Source organism: Nerophis ophidion, linkage group LG13 (assembly GCF_033978795.1).
Source record: "Nerophis ophidion isolate RoL-2023_Sa linkage group LG13, RoL_Noph_v1.0, whole genome shotgun sequence".
Lineage (NCBI taxonomy): Eukaryota > Metazoa > Chordata > Actinopteri > Syngnathiformes > Syngnathidae > Nerophis > Nerophis ophidion.
This window is the reverse complement of record NC_084623.1, coordinates 46,146,763-46,161,376: the sequence shown is the minus strand read 5'-3', so window position 1 is coordinate 46,161,376 and position 14,614 is coordinate 46,146,763. Positions and strand designations below refer to the sequence as shown.

The 14,614-nt window shown below is 43.9% G+C and overlaps 1 long non-coding RNA gene across 1 annotated transcript; it reads right to left on the bottom strand.

The window, feature by feature from the left end:
- Positions 1-884: 884 nt before the first annotated feature.
- LOC133564634 (uncharacterized) lies at positions 885-5,743 on the bottom strand. Its single transcript, XR_009809309.1, has 3 exons — positions 5,558-5,743; positions 4,794-5,051; positions 885-1,361 (listed from the first exon to the last, which is right to left on the bottom strand). It is a non-coding gene; the product is annotated as an uncharacterized LOC133564634 (long non-coding RNA).
- Between the last annotated feature and the right edge of the window lie 8,871 nt (positions 5,744-14,614).

Sequence of the window (14,614 nt, the reverse complement as noted above, 5' to 3'; positions counted from 1 at the left end):
ACCTTCTTACATGCGTCACACCTGCAATGTCACACAGGGTCCCCGAGCAGAGAGGTAGCTACATGGGTAATATTAGCTGTGATGCTAACGGTGTGTTGCGAGTGGTAATACGAGAGAGAGAAGGTGCCAATCTGGTAACAAATGAAGGAAGAATTAATTCCTAAGAAAAACAGCAGAGGGTCCATCGTCTGGCTGTGGTTTGGCTTCAAGCGGGGATATGTTGAACAATTATGCGGCAAAAGCGTTGCTACAAAATGTAGCAGCACTGTTATTTGATTTCCTATAACGCAGTTCATTTTTTTGACACTTATTGAAAAATCTTGTGTGACATCATGCACAAAAGTGCACTTTAATTGTTTTAAACTATTGTAGTGGCGTTCTGTACAAAAAGTGCACTTTAATTTAGTGTTGTTTTGATATGTAATTTTAGTGACATCATGCACAAAAGTGCACTCATAGCTTGTTTTAAAATGTCTCTGACAAACTTGCGCTTTCTTGTTTGGAAATGACATGAATGTTTGTGCCACTGTAATAACTGTTTAATAAATACAGTTTTGCTAAATTGACTTAGTTGTGATTTCCCTCTCTGCAAGAAAGTTTAAAATGAGAATATATTAATGCAGTATGACCAACAATGTTTTAATGTAGACACAAAGAATCATCATACTGCTGTGATTATATGCATCAAGTGTTCATTCAAGGCTAAGGCAAAATATTGCGATATATATCGTGTATCTTGACATGGCCCAAAAATAGAGATATTAATAAAAGGCCATATCGCCCAGACCTACTTAATAGTCTTGATAAGCCCTTCACACAGCTTTCACACACACACATTTGGTGTTGTTTGGTGTGACTCTAGGATGCAAAGACAGACAGCGTCATGCAGGTAAAAAGCTTTAATTCTTTAAGTAGAATGAAAAAAAGAACTAATGTAAGGCACGTAGAGCAGCCAGGTAACAAGCAAAATTGAAACAAAACACACTGTGGCATACAGGAAACAATGAACCAGTGTTGATAGGCAGGTGACACTCCTGATTGACAATCAGGAGCAGGTGAGCTTCCTAATAGCCAACCAGGAACAGGTGAGGAAATAAGTGTTAAAGTACCAGCAGAGTGGAAAAACAAGTACACTCTATATGCTTTTGTGTTTCATTGTATCCGTTAAACCATATCCATTTGTAATTACATTCTGCAAAGTACAGTATGTAAAAAAAAAAACCCTTTTGAACATCACGAAATGCAACAAATTCACTCAGCCATTTTGAATATTCCGCTCCGAATACCTTCTGTTAATCCTGGAGATTGACATCACGGTAATAACGTTTCTGCATTATGACCATGTTTTCAGATCAGTCATACTGGAAATACACAAAAAATGAAAAGAGATGTGCTGTTTGTCCTTCACAATCCTTATGTAAGTCAAGAACACAAATGTTTGGCTTTTTTATGCATTCAAAATCATAAATAAATATCTAACAATTTAGTCAACAGATTGAGGGTCCTCTGTTGCACTCATACCCTCTCTAAAAACATCCAAAAACTGCTAACAATACTCCCGTTACATGTCATGACCTGACTATTAACCAAATATGAGTCATATTGTTATTATAAGCGCTAACGCAGGCGGACTATTTTAGCCACGCATTGATAGCAATGAGCTTAATTGTAGTTTACGCTGCTATTGTTGACACACTGAGCCAAAAGCTGCCTTTGGTTCGTCTCAAATTTGCGAAAAGTAAATCGTGGATTATAACTCATGCATCTCCCACCTGGTAGTAGACAAATGTGGCCATGAACCGACAAGCTGGTCGACTTTCACTTTCAGGTCGATGATGAAATAGACCCCAAAAGAAAATCTTAATTTTCCCTCGGGGATTATTAAAGAATTTCTGATTCTGATTCTTCATCTAAATGAGATTATGTGAGCGTCACGTCGGTCGGCATCCCACCAAAAGTGGAAATATTACAGTGAGTGTTTGTTTTACTTTGGTTTAAATGTTTAGTTTGTATGTTTAGCACCTTGCAATCCGCCAGATGGTTTACTGCTACAATGAAAATGCATTCATCACTCGCCTTCTAAAACTTAATAATCATTCTCTTTAAGTTCGGGCTCCAAAAAATAGGGTCCTGGTTCATAATTTTTCCAAAATAATCTTTGTTGGCTCTCATAAATTCTGCTTGATTAGCATTGTTGTTGATGGGGAAGGATGTGTGGTTCCTAACTCTGCATCACGGATCGCATGCCTGGCTTGCTTATTATCTCTCAAAATGGCTCGGGAATCTCTGTGAAGTTGATACTATTCTGATCATATCTATTTATTCCCAAAAATTGGAAGTCTCTAGGTGTCATAAATCATATATATATGATAATAGCTTGAAGTTAGAGGCAACTTGTTTTTCCACTCTACTGGCACTTTAAGAAGCAGAAGTAGTCACTGAAGACGTGACTACAAAACAGGCAGAAACACGAAAAACTACACAAAACTACCATGCAGACTGTGACAGAGTCTAAAACCTACATCATTTTAAACATGAAGGCCGAAACAGGTACTCTATTGTACTTTCAATTTTGCGACGCCCTAAGACTGCGGTAAATGAACCGGAGCGAGAACGCTGTCACTTTAAAGGCCTACTGAAACCCACTACTACCTACCACGCAGTCTGATAGTTTATATATCAATGATGAAATATTAACATTGCAACACATGCCAATACGACCTTTTTAGTTTACTAGATTACAATTTTAAATTTCTCGCGGAGTTTCTTGTTGAAAACGTTGCGGAATGATGACGCGTATGATGACGCGTGCGCGTGACGTCTCGGGTTGTAGCGGACATATTAGCCCAGCACCACACATGGCTAAAAGTCATCTCTTTTTATCGCAGAATTACACAGTAATTTGGACATATGTGTTGCAATTTGTTCAATTAATAATGGAGACTATAAAGAATAATGCTGTTGGTGGAAAGCGGTGGATTGCAGCTGCCTTTAGCACCGAAACACAGCGGGTGTTTCTTTGTTGTGAAGCTTTAACACAGAGCGGTCAAGCGAACATGTTTCTCTACGTCAACCAGCACGTTTTTGGATGGGAACATTGTGATATTAAGTCGGCTCTTACCGGAGACTTCAGTGGATTATGCGACCTCATCCTGCAGCTCAAAAAGGCAGCTGTGATCTTGGCTTCTCCATTGGCTTCTCTGAGAGACACTGGCGTTCACCGCAGCCATCGGACTTTCAGGTATGACTTTACAATCTCACTAAAACACTATTAAAACAATAAGCAGATAAGGCAGGGGTAGGGAACCTATGGCTCTTGAGCCAGATGTGGCTCTTTTGATGACTGCAGCTGGCTTTCAGGTAAATATTAGCTGACATTGCTTACCACGATAAGTAATGAATTATTCCGATGGTAATCACGATGTTAAAATTAACGTTCATAATATAAAACATTCTCATGCATTTTAATTCATCCATCTGTTTTTCTACCGCACCTGTTCAAGAAATAACAATGTTATTAAAATGAATTAGAGACTTACTATACTCTAAAAATGTTGGTCTTACTGAAATAATGCGCGCATTTATTTGTATTCAGTGTTAAAAAATATGATATGGTTCTCACGGAAATACATTTTAAAATATTTGGCTTTCATGGCTCTGTCAGCCAAAAAGGTTCCCGACCCCTGAGATAAGGGATCTTCTAGAATTATCCAAGTAAATGTGTCTAATTACATCTGAAACGCTCCCACTGCTGCCGCCTGGACCCGTTGCCTTTTCTTTTCTTTTTGTGCTTCACTCTAACTTTCCTCATCCACGAATCTTTCATCCTCGCTCAAATTAATGGGGAAATTGTCGCTTTCTCGGTCCGAATAGCTCTTGCTGCCGGAGGCTCACATTATAAACAATGTGAGGATGTAAGGAGCCCTACAACCTGTGACGTCACGCGCACATCGTCTGCCACTTCCAGTACAGGCAAGGCTTTTTTATTAGCGACCAAAAGTTGCGAACTTTATCGTCGGTGTTCTCTACTAAATCATTTCAGCAAAATATGGCAATATCGCGAAATGATCAAGTATGACACATAGAATGGACCTGCTATCCACCTTTAAATAAGAAAATCTAATTTCAGTAGGCCTTTAAGAAGCAGAAGTAGTCGTTGAAGACGTGACTACAAAACAGGCAGAAACACAAAAAACTACACAAAACTACCATGCAGACTGTGACAGAGTCTAAAACCGACATCATTTTAAACATGAAGGCCGAAACAGGTACTCTATTGTACTTTCAATTTTGCCACGCCCTAAAGATTGCGGTAAATGAACCGCCAAGTGGAGCGAGAACGCTGTCACTTTAAGGTTTTTTGACAAAATGTAAAAAGTGCCAATAGACTTTGTCTGTGCCGTGCAGGTTTTACCGTCCAAAAGCAACTATAGTAAATGGAGACGGGTCAAGCACGAGGGCCAAGTGGGAAAGCTGAAAGCTTTTTTTCCATTGGACCGCCCACAAGCTCACGGATTGGCTCTGCTGTTCCTTGCTGCCGTGTGATTGGCCGTCCTAGCTGTCACTCCATTTGGTCACGGCTCGAAAGCCTGTGTTTATCTTTCACCTAAATCCGTTGGCAAGTTAGGCCTTTCTCCTACCTGGGTGACGTCAGACACATTTGAATACCGCGTTATCATTTCTACGTGTTTGGTTATTAGGCGCGGTAATTGTACTCCACCTCCTCTGAAATCAAAATGTCCTTCAGTTCTCTCAATGTCACCACAACAAACACATTTTAATCGTCGCCTTACCCAAACGTGCGGAAGTCTTCAAACGCGCAGTCAGGGAAATGCTCCTGCTATTTAGGATCACACCCCGTCGCTTCGCCTTCCGCTCCGGGTCAGAATTTCACCATCTTCTCTCCGAGCCGTCGCCTCGTTGGCGGTCCGCGGGACAAAGTTCTGGCACGGCTTCCTCCGCGATCCTGGCGTTGCCATGTATAGTTGGGGAGTTCGCCTGCTGCGTCACTCCCGTTGCATCACTGACCCACAAAGACGACGAGCTCGAGGCTAAAGGACGACAAGGAAAAACAATCAGGACTTCTTGATACCCTTCCAGCAAATACGCAGAGCCGCCTCAGATCCGGGCAGAGTCTCTGCTGTGGTATTCAGGAAGTGGTCTGGCAGACAGATCCTGTACTGTTATGTAATGAATTTTTTTGTTTTGTTTTATTTGTCCTCTGCTGGACTCAGCTGAGAAGGAAGTATCCAATGTGCAGACAAGCTAATAATAACAGGCCATAATACCTTCCTGTCAAACTTTTAGGTCAGGAATTCCAACATAGCTAGCAAGCTAAAACATGAACAATGAAACTAAATCGGCTCATGCGACACGCAAACGTACATTATTCTGAAAAAACGACACTTTCGTGTTCATTCTGTTAACACCAGACAATGGAAGTTAGCTTAAAAAAAACAAACTAATAAAGGCACTCATGTATCACAAAGATGTTAGCATGTATTGCTTCTGCTTGCTCTAATTTTTACAAGAGGAGAAAGAAGGAAATAAAGCATACCTTTTGTCTTACGTTACTATTGCTTGCTTGTGCCGGGGTCAGGTGACGTATGACTTTTTCGGATGTTTCTCAAATGTGTGCGCGTCCTTTAGGCCGCAATTGGGGCAACAAAATGACAGCACTCCTTTTGCACACGTTACCGAAGGGTTTATGTGCGACCGCCTCCGCCTCCTCGCCTCGTCTGACTACTGGTTTTACTTTGTCCTGTGGCGACCTCTGCTGGCCGCCCGGGGGAGCACGCCCATACGGGCTGCATTTAGCAGAGTGCAGTACCGATGCATTCCGAGAGAGAGCGCAGGAGTTATTTGCCAGAGGTGGCCGATACTAGAAGTGTTAGGATCCGGTAATGACTGATACCGACACTGCAATTTGTCAATATATTTGATAATTATGATCATAATGAAGATTTTAGGCAAACAACACAGACAATGTCTAAAATTTGCTACATTCTGTCCACTAAAGACGCTGAGATCATTATGCATGCGTTTGTTACGTCTTAAAAAAAAGAGAGAAATTATTTTACATATACAGCAGGTGTGTCAAGCTCATTTAAGCTCAACATGTGCACATGCATGTTTTCTTTGTCTTACCTTGGTCAAAAATTTAAAAAATATTACAATAAAAAATACCGTCAGCGGTATAGTTTAGATCCCTTAATTAAATAACGTTGATGACATCTTTTTTCCAAAACACTATATAGAATGTGAGATATGACAGGATACATACATACATGTACCATTTGTTGTAGTTATACTAAATGCACTGGGCATAATAAACACAACATTATTAATATTGCTACTACGGATAATTTGATCAAAAATTCCCTAAAACAGCCCACTACCTATATTATAGGTTTTTTAAACATAAGATCATTGTCTCCCAAAACGTTGTTAGTTAATGATATTATCAGAGACAACAATCTTAACGTCATCGGTCTCAGCGAAACCTGGCTTAAACCAAACGACTTTTTTGCGCTAAATGAGGCATGTCCTCCTAACTTTACACATGCGCATATTGCCCGTCCTCTTAAAAGGGGTGGGGGGGGGTCGCACTAATATACAACGAAAACTTTAACCTTAGTCCTAACATAAATAATGAATATAAATCGTTTGAGGTGCTTACTATGAGGTCTGTCACACCGCTGCCTCTACACCTGGCTGTTATCTACCGCCCCCCAGGGCCCTGTTCGGACTTTATCAATGAATTCTCAGAGTTCGTTGCTGATCTAGTGACACACGCCGATAATATAATCATAATGAGGGACTTTAATATCCATATGAATACCCCATCGGACCCACCGTGCGTAGCGCTCCAGACTATAATTGATAGCTCTGGTCTCACACAAATAATAAATGAACCCACACATCGCAACGGTAATACGATAGACCTAGTGCTTGTCAGGGGTATCACCGTTTCCAAAGTTACGATACTCCCGTATACTAAAGTATTGTCCGATCATTACCTTATAAAATTCGAGGTTCAGACGCATGTTCGTCAAACTAATAATAATAATAACTGCTATAGCAGCCGCAACATTAATACGGCCACAACGACAACTCTTGCTGACCTACTGCCCTCGGTAATGGCACCATTCCCAAAATATGTGGGCTCTATTGATAACCTCTTTAACAACTTTAACGACGCCCTGCGCGAAACCATTGATAACATAGCACCGCTAAAGTTAAAAAAGGCTCCAAAAAAGCGCAACCCGCGGTTTACAGAAGAAACTAGAGCTCAAAAATTATTATGTAGAAAGCTGGAACGCAAATGGCGCACGACTAAACTTGAGGTGCACCATCAAGCATGGAGTGATGGTTTAATAACTTATAAACGCATGCTTACCTTAGCTAAAGCTAAATATTACTCAAATCTCATCCACCGTAATAAAAACGATCCTAAATTTTTGTTTAGTACGGTAGCATCGCTAACCCAACAAGGGACCCCTTCCAGTAGCTCAACCCACTCAGCTGATGACTTTATGCAATTCTTTAGTAAGAAAATTGAAGTCATTAGAAAGGAGATTAAAGACATTGCGCCCCAGCTACAACGGGGTTCTATTAACACTGATACGATGGTATATACGGCGGATACTGCCCTCCAAAATAGTTTCTCTCGTTTTGAGGAAATAACATTAGAGGAATTGTTACAACATGTAAATGGAATAAAACAGACAACATGTTTACTTGACCCTCTCCCTGTATTATTAGGTCCATCAGTGCTAAATATTATAAACTTATCACTCTCCTCGGGCACTGTTCCCCTAGCATTCAAAAAAGCGGTTATTCATCCTCTTCTTAAAAGACCTAACCTCGATTCTGACCTCATGGTAAACTACCGACCGGTGTCTCACCTTCCCTTTATTTCAAAAATCCTCGAAAAAATTGTTGCGGAGCAGTTAAATGAACACTTAGCGTCTAACAATCTATGTGAAACCTTTCAATGCGGTTTCAGGGCAAATCACTCCACGGAGACAGCCCTCGCAAAAATGACTAATGATCTATTGCTAACGATGGATTCTGATGCGTCATCTATGTTGCTGCTCCTCGATCTTAGCGCTGCTTTCGATACTGTTGATCATAATATTTTATTAGAACTTATCAAAACACGAATTGGTATGTCAGACTTAACCCTGTCTTGGTTTAACTCTTATCTTACTGATAGGATGCAGTGTGTCTCCCATAACAATGTGACCTCGAACTACGTTAAGGTAACGTGTGGAGTTCCCCAGGGTTCGGTCCTTGGCCCTGCACTCTTCAGCATCTACATGCTGCCGCTAGGTGACATCATACGCAAATACGGTGATAGCTTTTACTGTTATGCTGATGACACCCAACTCTACATGCCCCTAAAGCTGACCAACACGCCGGATTGTAGTCAGCTGGAGGCGTGTCTTAATGAAATTAAACAATGGATGTCCGCTAACTTTTTGCAACTCAACGCCAAAAAAACGGAAATGCTGATTATCGGTCCTGCTAGACACCGACCTCTATTTAATAATACAACTCTAACATTTGACAACCAAACAATTAAACAAGGCGACACGGTAAAGAATCTGGGTATTATCTTCGACCCAACTCTCTCCTTTGAGGCACACATTAAAAGCGTTACTAAAACGGCCTTCTTTCATCTCCGTAATATCGCTAAAATTCGCTCCATTCTGTCCACTAAAGACGCTGAGATCATTATCCATGCGTTTGTTACGTCTCGCCTCGACTACTGTAACGTATTATTTTCGGGTCTCCCCATGTCTAGCATTAAAAGATTACAGTTGGTACAAAATGCGGCTGCTAGACTTTTGACAAGAACAAGAAAGTTTGATCACATTATGCCTATACTGGCTCACCTGCACTGGCTTCCTGTGCACTTAAGATGTGACTTTAAGGTTTTACTACTTACGTATAAAATACTACACGGTCTAGCTCCATTCTATCTTGCCGATTGTATTGTACCATATGTCCCGGCAAGAAATCTGCGTTCAAAGGACTCCGGCTTATTAGTGATTCCCAAAGCCCAAAAAAAGTCTGCAGGCTATAGAGCTTTTTCATTTCGGGCTCCAGTACTCTGGAATACCCTCCCGGTAAAAGTTCGAGATGCCACCTCAGTAGAAGCATTTAAGTCTCACCTTAAAACTCATTTGTATACTCTAGCCTTTAAATAGACTCCCTTTTTAGACCAGTTGATCTGCCGTTTCTTTTCTTTTTCTCCTATGTCCCACTCGCCCTTGTGGAGGGGGTCTGGTCCGATCCGGTGGCCATGTACTGCTTGCCTGTGTATCGGCTGGGGACATCTCTGCGCTGCTGATCCGCCTCCGCTTGGGGTGGTTTCCTGCTGGCTCCGCTGTGAACGGGACTCTCGCTGCTGTGTTGTATCCGCTTTGGACTGGACTCTCGCGACTGTGTTGGATCCATTATGGATTGCACTTTCACAGTATCATGTTAGACCTGCTCGGCATCCATTGCTTACCTCATTTCCTAGGTTCTCATAGTCATCATTGTCACCGACGTCCCACTGGGTCATTATTGTCACCGATGTCCCACTGGGTGTGAGTTTTCCTTGCCCTTATGTGGGCCTACCAAGGATGTCGTAGTGGTTTGTGCAGCCCTTTGAGACACTAGTGATTTAGGGCTATATAAGTAAACATTGATTGATTGATTGATTTGTTTTCAAAACGGTTACAAAAAAGTGGGACCCCAAAAATTTACTGAGGGACCCCATTTTTATGACTAGCGCCAACACTGATGGAGTATTGGTGCGTGCAAAACAGCAGCGGGTGGCTGTGGCCTGCGGGCCGGTTCTAATACTAATCAAATATCATAGATCATTCATTCAGACCTTCAATTTGACACCCCTGTTATACAGTGTTATGATAATGATAACAATCAGAACAAATCAATCAATCAATGTTTACTTATATAGCCCTAAATCACTAGTGTCTCAAAGGGCTGCACAAACCACTACGACATCCTTGGTAGGCCCACATAAGGGCAAGGAAAACTCACACCCAGTGGGACGTCGGTGACAATGATGACTATGAGAACCTTGGAGAGGAGGAAAGCAATGGATGTCGAGCGGGTCTAACATGATACTGTGAAAGTTCAATCCATAATGGATCCAACACAGTCGCAAGAGTCCAGTCCAAAGCGGATCCAACACAGCAGCGAGAGTCCCGTTCACAGCGGAGCCAGCAGGAAAAACTCCCAAGCGGAGGCGGATCAGCAGCGCAGAGATGTCCCCAGCCGATACACAGGCGAGCAGTACATGGCCACCGGACCGGACCGGACCCCCTCCACAAGGGAGAGTGGGACATAGGAGAAAAAGAAAAGAAACGGCAGATCAACTGGTCTAAAAAGAATGAAAAATTAAAAATATTTCATAATTTAACATTAACAATGATCATTATATCATGTAATCGTGTAATAATTAATTCCATTCATCCATCCATCCATCTTCTTCCGCTTATCCGAGGTCAGGTCACGGGGGCAGCAGCCTAAGCAGGGAAGCCCAGACTTCCCTCTCCCCAGTCACTTAGTCTAGCTCTTCCCGGGGGATCCCGAGGCATTCCCAACGTGCCCTGGGTCTTCCCCGTGGCCCCCTAAACACCTCCCTAGGGAGGCGTTCGGGTGGCATCCTGACCAGATGCCCGAACCACCTCATCTGGCTCCTCTCGATGTGGAGGAGCAGCGGCTTTACTTTGAGTTCCTCCCGGATGGCAGAGCTTCTCACCCTATCTCTAAGGGAGAGCCCCGCCACCCGGCGGAGGAAACTCATTTCGGCCGTTTGTACCCGTGATCTTGTCCTTTCGGTCATAATCCAAAGCTCATGACCATAGGTGAGGATGGGGACGTAGATCGACCGGTAAATTGAGAGCTTTGCCTTCCGGCTCAGCTCCTTCTTCACCACAACGAATCGATACAGCGCCCGCATTACTGAAGACGCCGCACCGATCCGCCTGTCGACCTCACGATCCACTTTTCCCTCATTCATGAACAAGACTCAGAGGTACTTGAACTCCTCCACTTGGGGCAGAGTCTCCTCCCCAACCCGTAGATGAAATTCCACCCTTTTCCGGGCGAGAACCATAGACCCAGACTTGGAGGTGCTGATTCTCATCCCAGTCGCTTCACACTCGGCTGCGAACCGATCCAGTGAGAGCTGAAGATCTTGGCTATATGAAGCCATCAGGACCACATCATCTGCAAAAAGCAGAGGCCTAATCCTGCAGCCACCAAACCAGATACCTTCAACGCCCTGACTGCGCCTAGATATTCTGTCCATAAAAGTTATGAACAGAATCTGTGACAAAGGGAAGCCTCGGCGGAGTCCTACCCTCAGTGGAAATGGGTCCGACTTACTGCTGGCGATGCGGACCAAGCTCTGACACTGATCATACAGGGAGGGGACCGCCACAATAAGACAGTCCAATACCCCATACTCTGAGCACTCCCCACAGGACTTCCCGAGGGACACGGTCGAATGCCTTCTCCAAGTCCACAAAGCACATGTAGACTGGTTGGGCAAATTCCCATGCACCCTCAAGAACCCTGCCGAGAGTATAGAGCTGGTCCACAGTTCCACAACCAGGACAAAAACCACACTGTTCCTCCTGAATCCGAGGTTCGACTATCCGGCGTAGCCTCCTCTCCAGTACACCTGAATGGACCTTACAGGGAAGGCTGAGGAGTGTGATCCCACGATAGTTGGAACACACATAGTAAAAGCAATATTAACAAAAATTGATAATATTTATCTTTATTTTCACCATGACTATGAACTCAAAATGTAGCAATACCAATACTAACAAAGAATAATAATAATATCGGCCTCTATTATCACCGTTACTATGTAACAAAGATAGTATAAGCAAAGAATAATAATATTTTGCCTTATTTCCACTATTGCTATCAACTCAAATGTAGTCATAAAAACAATATTAATAAATAATAATATTTATCTCTATGGGCAGCACGGTGGTATAAGGGCTAGCGCGTATGCCTCACAATACGAAAGTCCTGAGTTCAATCCCAGGCTCGGGATCTTTCTGTGTGGAGTTTTCGTGTTCTCTCTGGGACTGTGTGGGCTTCTTCCCACCTTCAAAGACATGCACCTGGGGATAGGTTGATTGGCAACACTAAATTGGCCCTAGTGTGTGAATGTGAGTGTGAATGTTGTCTGTCTATCTGTGTTGGCCCTGCGATGAGGTGGCGACTTGTCCAGGGTGTACCCCGCGTGCAGCTGAGATAGGATCCAACACCCCCCGCGACCCTGAAAGGAACAAGGTGTGGCGTCTTCAGTAATGCGGACGCTGTATCGATACGTTGTGGTGAAGAAGGAGCTGAGCCGGAAGGAAAAGCTCTCATTTTACCGGTTGTCTTTATTCCCATCCTCACCTATGGTCATGAGGTTTGGGTTATGACCGAAAGGACAAGATCACAGGAAATGAGTTTCGTCCTCTGGGTGGCGGGGCTCTCCCTTAGAGATTGGGTGAAATGCTCTGCCTTCCGGGAGGAGCTTAAAGTAAAGCCGCTGCTCCTCCACATTGAGAGGAGTCAGATGAGGTGGTTTGGGCGTCTGATCAGGATGCCACCCGAACGCCTCTCTAGGGAGGTTTAGGGCACATCCAATCGGGAGGAGGCCATGGGGAAGACCTAGAACACGTTGGGAAGACTATGTCTCCCAGCTGGCCAGGGAACACCTTGGGATCCCCCGGGAGAAGCTGGACCAAGTGACTGCGGAGAGGGAAGTCTGGGCTTCGCTGCTTAGGCTGTTGCCCACGCAACCCGACCTCGGATAAGCAGAAGAGAATGGATGATGAATGGAAAATTCATCTATATAATTTCACCATTACTCTTAACTCAGGGTTAGAAATACATAATTACATACATAAGTAAACAATGATAAAAAATAAAAGGACAGGGTTATATTATACCGCTCGTCCAGAGTCGGGACCCAGGATGTGTATCGGCTGGGGACATCTCTGCGCTGCTGATCCGCCTCCGCTTGGGATGGTTTCCTGTTGGCTCCACTATGGACGGGACTCTGTTGGATCCACTTTGGTCTGGACTCTCACGGTTGTGTTGGATCCACTATGGATTAAACTTTCACAGTATCGTGTTAGACCCGCTCGACATCCATTGCTTTCGGTCCCCTAGGGGGCCTGGGGGGTTTGCCCACATATGCGGTCCTCTCCAAGGTTTCTCATAGTCATCATTGTCACTGTCACCTACGTCCCACTGGGGTGAGTTTTCCTTGCCCTTATGTGGGCTCTACCTAGGATGTCGTTGTGGTTTGTGTTGTGGCTATATAAATAAACATTGATTGAATGATTTGATCATATTACACCTATACTGGCTCACCTGCACCGGCTTCCTGTGGACTTAAGATGTGACTTTAAGGTTTTACTACTTAAGTATAAAATACTACACGGTCTAGCTCCAGCCTATCTTGCCGATTGTATTGTACCATATGTCCCGGCAAGAAATCTGCGTTCAAAGGACTCTGGCTTATTAGTGATTCCTAAAGCCCCAAAAAAGTCTGTGGGTTTTCCGTTCGGGCTCCAGTACTCTGGAATGCCCTCCCGGTCACAGTTCTAGAAACCACCTCAGTAGAAGCATTTAAGTCTCACCTTAAAACTCATTTGTATACTCTAGCTTTTAAATACACCCCCTTTTTAGACCAGTTGATTTGCTGTTTCTTTTCTTTTTCTCCTCTGTCCCACTCTCCCTTGTGGAGGGGGTCCGGTCCGATGGCCATGGTTGAATTACTGGCTGTCCAGAGTCGGGACCCAGGATGGACCGCTCATCCAGTGTCAGGACCCAAGATGGACCGCTCGCCTGTGTATCGGCTGGGGACATCTCTGCGCTGCTGATCCGCCTCCGCTTGGGATGGTTTCCTGTTGGCTCCACTATGGACGGGACTCTGTTGGATCCACTTTGGACTGGACTCTCACGGTTGTGTTGGATCCACTATGGATTGAACTTTCACAGTATCGTGTTAGACCCGCTCGACATCCATTGCTTTCGGTCCCCTGTAGGAGGGGGGGGGGGGGGGGGTTGCCCACATATAAATGATAAATGGGTTGTACTCGTATAGCGCTTTTCTACCTTCAAGGTAGAAAAGCGCTTTGACACTACTTCCACATTTACCCATTCACACACACATTCACACACTGATGGAGGGAGCTGCCATGCAAGGCGCTAACCAGCACCCATCAGAAGCAAGGGTGAAGTGTCTTGCTCAGGACACAACGGACGTGACGAGGTTGGTACTAAGTGCGGGTTGAACCGGGGACCCTCGGGTTGCGCACGGCCACTCTTCCACTGCGCCACGCCGTCCCTATGCGGTCCTCTCCAAGGTTTCTCATATAGTCATCATTGTCACTGTCACCGACGTCCCACTGGGGTGAGTTTTTCCTTGCCCTTATGTGGGTTTTACCGAGGATGTCGTTGTGGTTTGTTTTGTGGGTATATAAATAAACATTGATGGATTGATTGATATATTAAAGTATACAGTGTTATGATAATGATGAATAAGGATAAGAATATAAACAGGGAAATATCA